The sequence below is a fragment of the Bufo gargarizans genome, chromosome 5 (assembly GCF_014858855.1).
Source record: "Bufo gargarizans isolate SCDJY-AF-19 chromosome 5, ASM1485885v1, whole genome shotgun sequence".
NCBI classification, from domain to species: domain Eukaryota; kingdom Metazoa; phylum Chordata; class Amphibia; order Anura; family Bufonidae; genus Bufo; species Bufo gargarizans.
This window is the reverse complement of record NC_058084.1, coordinates 11,588,341-11,599,293: the sequence shown is the minus strand read 5'-3', so window position 1 is coordinate 11,599,293 and position 10,953 is coordinate 11,588,341.

Here is a 10,953-nt window from a genome sequence, read left to right as displayed (position 1 = left end):
TACTTCTGTCTTCTCCTCGGGGTCCCCCGGACACCCAACCTGCTCCTGCTGAAGTACAGGAGCAGGACCTTTAATCTTGTGTGTACATGTGCAGCACTCCAGATTACAGTCATGCTGCAAAATGTTTATATATGTGCTAAATCAACGGGTCATAGACAGATATATAAAGGGATTGCCGTTGTAAAAGGGTTAAAATGTTTCATTTAGTATTTTAATTTTTACTCTATATTAATGTTGATCGAGCATGCTTGGCTGAACACCAGTTCGGCTCGAGCATCTCAATGCTCGGCACATGGCGGTATTCGGCCAAATACCACATGTGCTTGAGCACAATGCTTGAGTCTCCTCCCCGCACGTTTCTTGGTTGCTACGCAGCCAATAAACGTGTGGGAAGTACTGCCCTCACTGTATTGCCGTAGCCATGCTGGTTACTGGCATTACAGTGATTGGCTGGCCGGAAAGCGTCATCGGGTGCTATATAGCACCCGATGACACGTGTTTCGGCTCAGTCTTAGTCAGGGAAAACTGTCCTGAGGAAGGGACAGACAGTGTACGGAGTGATTTAGGAATAATTTTATTAGAAAAACTTTTTAGAGACCTAAAAGTCCTTTTAAGGACTATTGTTGTGTGTGGCAGCAGCAATATTTATTTTTAGTGCAACCTGCGCTATATAGCTAAAACCTTACAGACCCAAAAGTACTTTTAAGAACTATTGTGTATGGTAGCAATATCTATTTTTAGCGCAACCAGCGCTAAAAAGCGTGCAATAGTTTGGCCGCTGCAGCCAGGGATATTATCTGCGCTACATCTCCTGTCTAACATGTGCGCAGCATAAAAATATCCGTGACATCCAGTGGACTTTTTCTGTAGACGGTGTCTGCTGTGGACAGTGACATTAGCTAAGCCACATCTCCTCTGTAAAGTGTGCGCATCCAAAAGATATCTGTGACATCCAGTGTACGCTTTCCGTAGACGGTGTCTGCTGCGGACAGTGACATTAGCTGCGCCACATCTCCAGTGTAACGTGTGCACATCCCAAAAATATCTGTGACATCCAGAGTACTTTTTCAATAGACGGTGTCCGCTTCTGACAGTGACATAATCAGTGCCACATCTGCAGTGTAACATGTGCTCTGAAAAAATGTATCTGTGACATCCAGTGTCCTTTTTCCGTAGACGGTGTCCACTGCGGACAGTGACATTAGCTGCGCCACATCTGCAGTGTAACGTGTGTGTTTAAAAAATGTATCTATGACATACAGTGTACTTTTTTAATAGACGGTGTCCGCTTCTGACAGTGACATAATCAGTGCCACATCTGCAATGTAACGTGTGAGCATAAATTTTTATCTGTGACATACAGACACTTTACGTAGACACTGCGGACAGTGACATTACCGGTGGTGCCTCTTCTGTATAATGTTTCCTGATCCAAAAAACCTGTGACATTCCCTGTAATTTTTTTATTAGCCACTGGTGACAGCATTGACAATATCTGCGTGACGTTTCCACAACCCAAATACCTTTTTAAATTTGTTTGCGCATACACTTTGAAATACTACGCTACTGTACATGTGACAGACTTTCAATCATATATAACATTTAATATGAAGAAGGCGAGCAGTAAGGGACAGGCCAGTGGCCGTGATGCTGATGGTGCATGCAGAGGCCGTGGCCCTGGGCGCGTTGAAATGGTGCCTGCTGCCAGAGCACAAAAAAAAAACTATCATCAACGATACCTAGCTTCATATCCCAATGTTTGCGGGGCGGCGCAGGACACCACTCTAAAAGTCAGACCAGTGTGACCAGGTGGTCGGTTGGATTGCAGCACATAATGCTTCCAGTCGGTTAAGCACCACCCTGTCTTCCACCAAATCCAGTCTCAGTAGCCAAGAGTCTGCTCAACACAATGCTCACCCTGATCCTCCTTCCTCCCACCATGGAGACAAGTGATCCCACACTCGGATATTCCGAGGACCTCTTTTCAATGCCATTCCTTGATTTGGCCCTCTTGCCAAACATGCTTTAAGAGGGACAGATATTGTGCCGTGATTCCCAAACTCTTGAGCATCCACAATCACATGATGATGATGGTGGGGAATGGCAATGACTGTTTAATGAGGTGGATGATGATGAGACACAGTTTCCAATAAGTCAACGGCAATTAGTGTCTCAAGAGGTTGATGATGAGGATTAAACACAGTTGTCAATAACTGAGGTTGTTGTTAGGTCAACAAGTCAGGAGGATGAGCAGAGCGAGGAAGTGGAAGAAGGAGGTGGTGGACGATATAGTAACTGACCCAACCTGGGAAGGTGGAAAGCCAAGCGAGGACAGCAGTACAGAGGGGGAGGGATCTGCACCACCGCAACAGGCTGGAAGAGGCAGTGGGGTGGCAAAAGGGAGAGGGCGGGCCACACCAAACAGGCCCGCAACTGTTCCACAGAGCACACTCTTGTGGAAATCTCCTTTGCCAAGGGGTAGGTGTTCTGCAGTGTAGCGCTTTTTTGAGGAAAGTGCGGACGACAAAAGAATAGTTGTTTGCAACCTGTGACGTACAAAAATGTGCCTGGGCGTGAACACTAGCAACCTCTCCACCACCAGCATGATCCGCCATATGGCATCCAAGCACCGTAATAAGTGGGACGAATGCCTGGGTCCACAATCTGTGTCTGAGGGTCGCACAACTGCCTCCTCTTCTCCTGTGTTACGTGCTGGCCAATCCCCTGTCGAAGATGCAGGCCCGGACGCCTCCCGCCCTGCACCTGGACCTTTGTAAGCACCATCAGAGACCACTTCCACTTCCGTGTCCCAACAAAAGCGTATAAATGTCCTTACCCCAGGCCTTTGAAATCAAGCGCAAATACCCACCCACAGGCCATAGCACTAAATGTGTAGTTTTCCAAATTACTGGCCCTGGAAATGTTGCTTTTTAGGCTTGTGGACAAAGAGGCCTTCCTGATTTCGGCGGCCGTCCCGTGTTACGCAGTCCCCAGCCGCCACTATTTTTCAAGGTGTGCCATGCCCGCCTTACACCAATATGTGTCCCGTAACATCACCCATGCCCAGACCAATGCAGTTACTGGGAAGGTCCACTTAACCACGGACACATAAACAAGTGCATTCGGCCAGGGATGCTACATTTCCTGACGGCACACTGGGTGAATGTTGTGGAGGCTGGAAGCAAATCGTACCCTGGGATGGCACAGATGCGACTAATGCAAATAATTTCGGGCCCTACGCCAATCAGGGTTTCCGCCAGCTCCTACGTTAGTGGCTCCAACCCCCCTCTCCTCCTCCACTTCCACCTACGAATTATCCGTGCGCAGCACCAGTCAGCCATCAGTCAGTAGCTGAAAGCAGTGTAGCACTGCTGTGGGGACTTGGCAACAGGCCGTGCTGTAGATATGCTTAGGGGACAAACAGCACACCATCGCAGAGCTGTGACAGGGGATAAGAGACCAGACTGAGCTGTGGCTCTCGCCACTTAACCTAGAACCAGGCATGGTTGTGTCTGATAATGTCGGTAACTTGGTGGTGGCTTTGGAGCTCGGCAAGCGCACACACATCCCATGCCTAGCCCATGTCTTAAACTTAGTGGTTCAGTGGTTTCTCAAAATCTACCCCAATTTGCTTGAGCTACTGGTGAAGTCATCAACAGCTTTCCGAAAGTCATCAACAGCTTCAGCCGATCTGTCAACACTGCAGCAGCTCTGAAAATTGCCAGCTCACGAGCTGTTGTGCGACGTAAGCATGCGCTGGAACTCCATATTTCACATGTTGGCCAGGCTTTGTGAGCAGCAGAGGGCAGTAGTGGAATACCAGCTGCAACATGGTTGTCGCCTTTTCAGTCAGTTTCTGCTCTTCACAAGCGAGAAGTGGGCATGGATGTCTGACCTCTGTGAGGTTTTAAGAAACTGAGGAATCAACACCGATGGTGAGCAGCGATAACGAATTTTTCAGCTTCTGTGTCTACTCAAACGCTCGCTGTTCACAATTAAGGATGACGCTTTGCATGTGGAAGAGGTGGAAATGGGGGAAGACAATACACAGGGTGATAGCCAGACCACCCTCAGTTTGTCTTCTCAGCGCGAATTGGATGATGTTCTGCGTTGGTGGGCAGAAGAGAACGAAGAGTATGAGGAGATTGAGAGTCAATCTCCTGATGATGACAGCAAAGTCTTGCCTGTTGGTACTCTGGCACACATGGCTCACTTCATGTTAGGCTGCCTTTCCAGCGACCCGCACATTATACACATTTTAGACAACATGAATTACTGGTTGTTCGCCCTTCTCGACCCCCGCTACAAAGAGAACTTCTCATCTCTCATTCCTCAGGTGGAGAGGACGAGAAAAACGATGCAATACCAGAAGTTCCTAATTGAAAAATTGCTCCAAAAATTTCCATCTGACAATGCTGGCGGCAGAGTCCGTAGTTCCATGGCCAACCAAGGAGGAGAGACCCATGCCCCGGGTAGACGAGCTCATAGAACGGCTAGGGAAAGCTCGCTATTTCTCGGTTCTCGACCTCACAAAAGGATATTGGCAGGTGCCTCTCATGGAGTCGGCAAAGGAGAAGACTGCCTTTGTCACCCCCGAGGGGTTATTTCAGTACCAGGTTTTGCCCTTTGGCCTACATGGCGCTCCAGCCACCTTCCAGCGATTGATGGACGTCATCCTACGACCCCATCGTCCATATGCTTCGGCATATCTGGACGATATCATCGTGTTTAGCCAGGACTGGGAGAGTCACCTGCCCAAGGTACAGGCCGTAGTTGATTCACTTAGAAAAACCGGACTGACGGCCAACCCAAAAAAGGGTTCGAGGAGGTCCGGTACCTGGGATGCGTGATTGGGCGGGGAGTTGTCAAACCCCAGGTAGACAAGGTTGAGGCGATCAAGAGCTGGCTCAGACCTCTTACCACCAAGCAAGTACGTTCTATCCTAGGGATGATAGGATATTACATGTGCTTTATCCCCAACTTTGCCACAGTAGCGACCCATTGACAAGACTTTTAAAGGGGAGGAAGACGGTGATGGTCCGCTGGGATGAGCAGGCGGAGGAGGCGTTCTCCCATTTGAAGTCGGCTCTGTGTGGGTTCCCGGTTTTGGTGACACCCGACTTCACACGGGAATTTGTCGTTCAGACGGATGCCTCTGGAGTGGGCCTAGGGGCAGTACTCTCTCAGGAAATCAGTGGGGAGGAACACCCTGTTGTCTTCCTGAGTCACAAACTCACCCCAGCGGAAACCAGGTACAGCATGGTAGAGAGAGAATGCCTGGCCATTAGGTGGGCCCTCGAGTCCCTTAGGTACTATCTGTTAGGGAAAAGGTTCCGTCTGGTGACCGACCATTCCCCTCTCCAGTGGATGAGCCGGGCCAAGGAGGGGAGTGCCCGGGTCACCAGATGGTTCTTGTCCCTCCAGAATTTTAAGTTCAGTGTCGAACACAGGGCAGGCCGCTTACAGGGAAAGCCGATGCCCTGTCCTGGGTACACTGTTGTACATGTGTCCAAAACCTCAGGATTGAACAGGGTGTGCAACCCTTCAGGGTTGAACAAAGGGGGGGGATATGTAGGAGAGTACCTGGGGTGGTGGTAGACGGGAGGTACGTGCCACCGGGGGTCCTGGCCCCAGTGGAGTAAGAGCCGGAAAAGTGCATTTTGCAGCGGTTATGCTGTTAACACAGCGGATCCGGGCCGGCTCTTATTGGGAGCATGCAGATAGGCGGGCGGGTGCCTTTCTCCCCACGGTCCAGGCCAGATTTTGCAGGGAAGGGTTAAAACTAGAGTTGAGCGGACACCTGGATGTTCGGGTTTGAGAAGTTCGGCCGAACTTCCCGAAAATGTTCAGGTTCGGGATCCGAACCCGATCCGAACTTCGTCCCGAACCCGAACCCGATTGAAGTCAATGGGGACCCGAACTTTTCGGCACTAAAAAGGCTGTAAAACAGCCCAGGAAAGGGCTAGAGGGCTGCAAAATGTAGGTAAATCCCCTGCAACCAAAATCGATTGGAGAGAGGTCCCATAGCAGAGAATCTGGCTTCACGTCACCCACCACTGGAACAGTCCATTCTCAGATATTTAGGCCCCGGCACCCAGGCAGAGGAGAGAGGTCCCGTAACAGAGAATCTGGCTTCATGTCAGCAGAGAATCAGTCTTCATGTCATAGCAGAGAATCAGGCTTCACGTCAGCCACCAATGCAACAGTCCATTGTCAGATATTTAGGCCCAGCACCCAGGCAGAGGAGAGAGGTCCCGTAACAGAGAATCTGGCTTCATGTCAGCAGAGAATCAGTCTTCATGTCATAGCAGAGAATCAGGCTTCACGTCACCCACCACTGCAACAGTCCATTTTCATAAATTTAGGCCCAGCACCCAGGCAGAGGAGAGAGGTCCCGTAACAGACAATCTGGCTTCATGTCAGCAGAGAATCAGTCTTCATATCATAGCAGAGAATCAGGCTTCACGTCAGCCACCAATGCAACAGTCCATTGTCAGATATTTAGGCCCAGCACCCAGGCAGAGGAGAGAGGTCCCGTAACAGACAATCTGGCTTCATGTCAGCAGAGAATCAGTCTTCATATCATAGCAGAGAATCAGGCTTCACGTCAGCCACCAATGCAACAGTCCATTGTCAGATATTTAGGCCCAGCACCCAGGCAGAGGAGAGAGGTCCTGTAACAGACAATCTGGCTTCATGTCAGCAGAGAATCAGTCTTCATGTCATAGCAGAGAATCAGGCTTCATGTCACCCACCACTGCAACAGTCCATTTTCATAAATTTAGGCCCAGCACCCAGGCAGAGGAGAGAGGTCCCGTAACAGACAATCTGGCTTCATGTCAGCAGAGAATCAGTCTTCATATCATAGCAGAGAATCAGGCTTCACGTCAGCCACCAATGCAACAGTCCATTGTCAGATATTTAGGCCCAGCACCCAGGCAGAGGAGAGAGGTCCCGTAACAGACAATCTGGCTTCATGTCAGCAGAGAATCAGTCTTCATATCATAGCAGAGAATCAGGCTTCACGTCAGCCACCAATGCAACAGTCCATTGTCAGATATTTAGGCCCAGCACCCAGGCAGAGGAGAGAGGTCCTGTAACAGACAATCTGGCTTCATGTCAGCAGAGAATCAGTCTTCATGTCATAGCAGAGAATCAGGCTTCACGTCACCCACCACTGCAACAGTCCATTTTCATAAATTTAGGCCCAGCACCCAGGCAGAGGAGAGAGGTCCCGTAACAGACAATCTGGCTTCATGTCAGCAGAGAATCAGTCTTCATATCATAGCAGAGAATCAGGCTTCACGTCAGCCACCACTGCAACAGTCCATTTTCATAAATTTAGGCCCAGCACTCAGGCAGAGGAGAGAGGTCCCGTAACAGAGGATCTGGCTTCATGTCAGCAGAGAATCAGTCTGCATGTCATAGCAGAAAATCAGGCTTCACGTCAGCCACCACTGCAACAGTCCATTGTCATATATTTAGGCCCAGCACACAGGCAGAGGAGAGAGGTCCCGTAACAGAGGATCTGGCTTCATGTCAGCAGAGAATTAGTCTGCATGTCATAGCAGAGAATCAGGCTTCACGTCACCCAACATTGGAACAGTCCATTGGCATATATTTAGGCCCCGGCACCCAGACAGAGGAGAGGTTCATTCAACTTTGGGTAGCCTCGCAATATAATGGTAAAATGAAAATAAAAATAGGATTGAATGAGGAAGTGCCCTGGAGTACAATAATATATGGTTAAGGGGAGGTAGTTAATGTCTAATCTGGACAAGGGACGGACAGGTCCTGTGGGATCCATGCCTGGTTCATTTTTATTAACGTCAGCTTGTCCACATTGGCTGTAGACAGGCGGCTGCGTTTGTCTGTAATGACGCCCCCTGCCGTGCTGAATACACGTTCAGACAAAACGCTGGCCGCCGGGCAGGCCAGCACCTCCAAGGCATAAAAGGCTAGCTCTGGCCACGTGGACAATTTGGAGACCCAGAAGTTGAATGGGGCCGAACCATCAGTCAGTACGTGGAGGGGTGTGCACACGTACTGTTCCACCATGTTAGTGAAATGTTGCCTCCTGCTAACACGTTGCGTATCAGGTCGTGGTGCAGTTAGCTGTGGCGTGTTGACAAAACTTTTCCACATCTCTGCCATGCTAACCCTGCCCTCAGAGGAGCTGGCCGTGACACAGCTGCCTTGGCGACCTCTTGCTCCTCCTCTGCCTTGCCCTTGGGGTTCCACTTGTACCCCTGTGACATTTGGGAATGCTCTCAGTAGCGCGTCTACCAACGTGCGCTTGTACTCGCGCATCTTCCTATCACGCTCCAGTGTAGGAAGTAAGGTGGGCACATTGTCTTTGTACCGTGGATCCAGCAGGGTGGCAACCCAGTAGTCCGCACACGTTAAAATGTGGGCAACTCTGCTGTCGTTGCGCAGGCACTGCAGCATGTAGTGGCTCATGTGTGCCAGGCTGCCCAGGGGTAAGGACAAGCTGTCCTCTGTGGGAGGCGTATCGTCATCATCCTGCCTTTCCCCCCAGCCACGCACCAGTGATGGGCCCGAGCTGCGTTGGGTGCCACCCGCTGTGACCATGCTTCATCCTCATCCTCCTCCACCTCCTCCTCATCCTCGTCCTCCAGTAGTGGGCCCTGGCTGGCCACATTTGTACCTGGCCTCTGCTGTTGCAAAAAACCTCCCTCTGAGTCACTTCGAAGAGACTGGCCTGAAAGTGCTAAAAATGACCCCTCTTCCTCCTCCTCCTCCTCCTCCTGGGCCACCTCCTCTAACATCATCGCCCTAAGTGTTTTCTCAAGTAGACATAGAAGTGGTATTGTAACGCTGATAACGGCGTCATCGCCACTGGCCATGGTGGTGGAGTACTCGAAACAGCGCAACAGAGCACACAGGTCTCGCATGGAGGCCCAGTCATTGGTGGTGAAGTGGTGCTGTTCCGCAGTGCGACTGACCCGTGCGTGCTGCAGCTGAAACTCCACTATGGCCTGCTGCTGCTCGCACAGTCTGTCCAGCATGTGCAAGGTGGAGTTCCACCTGGTGGGCACGTCGCATATGAGGCGGTGAGCGGGAAGGCCGAAGTTACGCTGTAGCGCAGACAGGCGAGCAGCGGCAGGAAGTGAACGCCGGAAGCGCGAACAGACGGCCCGCACTTTATGCAGCAGCTCTGACATGTCGGGGTAGTTGTGAATGAACTTCTGCACCACCAAATTCAGCACATGCACCAAGCAAGGGATGTGCGTCAAACCGGCTAGTCCCAGAGCTGCAACGAGATTTCGCCCATTATCGCACACCACCAGGCCGGGCTTGAGGCTCACCGGCAGCAACCACTCGTCGGTCTGTTGTCCTATACCCCGCCACAACTCCTGTGCGGTGTGGGGCCTGTCCCCCAAACATATGAGTTTCAGAATGGCCTGCTGACGTTTACCCCGGGCTGTGCTGAAGTTGGTGGTGAAGGTGTGTGGCTGACTGGATGAGCAGGTGGAAGAAGAGGAGGAGGAAGCCGAGTAGGAGGAGGTGGCAACAGGAGGCAAAGAATGTTTCCCTGTGATCCTTGGCGGCGGAAGGACGTGCGCCAAACAGCTCTCCGCCTGGGGCCCAGCTGCCACTACATTTACCCAGTGTGCAGTTAGGGAGATATAGCGTCCCTGGCCGTGCTTACTGGTCCACGTATCTGTGGTTAGGTGGACCTTGCCACAGATGGCGTTGCGCAGTGCACTCTTGATTTTATCGGATACTTGGTTGTGCAGGGAAGGCACGGCTCTCTTGGAGAAGTAGTGCCGGCTGGGAACAACATACTGTGGGACAGCAAGCGACATGAGCTGTTTGAAGCTGTCTGTGTCCACCAGCCTAAATGACAGCATTTCATAGGCCAGTAGTTTAGAAATGCTGGCATTCAGGGCCAGGGATCGAGGGTGGCTAGGTGGGAATTTACGCTTTCTCTCAAATGTTTGTGAGATGGAGAGCTGAACGCTGCCGTGTGACATGGTTGAGACGCTTGGTGACGGAGGTGGTGGTGTTGGTGGTACATCCCCTGTTTGCTGGGCGGCAGGTGCCAACGTTCCTCCAGAGGCGGAGGAAGAGGCCGAGGCGGCAGCAGCAGAAGAGGCCGAGGCGGCAGCAGCAGAAGAGGTAGCAGGGGGAGCCTGAGTGACTTCCTTGGTTTTAAGGTGTTTACTCCACTGCAGTTCATGCTTTTGCCCACTGCTCCCTCTTTTGCTACGCTGTTGGCTCGGTCTCACCACTGCCTCTTCCTCCGAACTGTGAAAGTCAGTGGCACGACCTTCATTCCATGTGGGGTCTAGGACCTCATCGTCCCCTGCATCGTCTTCCACCCAGTCTTGATCCCTGACCTCCTGTTCAGTCTGCACACTGCAGAAAGACGCAGCAGTTTGCACCTGTGTTTCGTCATCATCAGAGACATGCTGAGGTGGTATTCCCATGTCCTCATCATCAGGAAACATAAGTGGTTGTTCGTCAGTGCATTCTATGTCTTTCACCGCTGGGGAAGGGCTAGGTGGATGCCCTTGGGAAACCCTGCCAGCGGAGTTATCAAACAGCATAAGAGACTGCTGCATAACTTGAGGCTGAGACAGTTTCCCTGGTATGCATGGGGGTGATGTGACAGACTGATGAGGTTGGTTTTCAGGCGCCATCTGTGCGCTTTCTGCAGAAGACTGGGTGGGAGATAATGTGAACGTGCTGGATCCACTGTCGGCCACCCAATTGACTAATGCCTGTACCTGCTCAGGCCTTACCATCCTTAGAACGGCATTGGGCCCCACCATATATCGCTGTAAATTCTGGCGGCTACTGGGACCAGAGGTAGTTGGTACACTAGGACGTGTGGATGTGGCAGAACGGCCACGTCCTCTCCCAGCACCAGAGGGTCCAGTAACACCACCACAACCATGTCCACGTCCGCGTCCCTTACTAGATGTT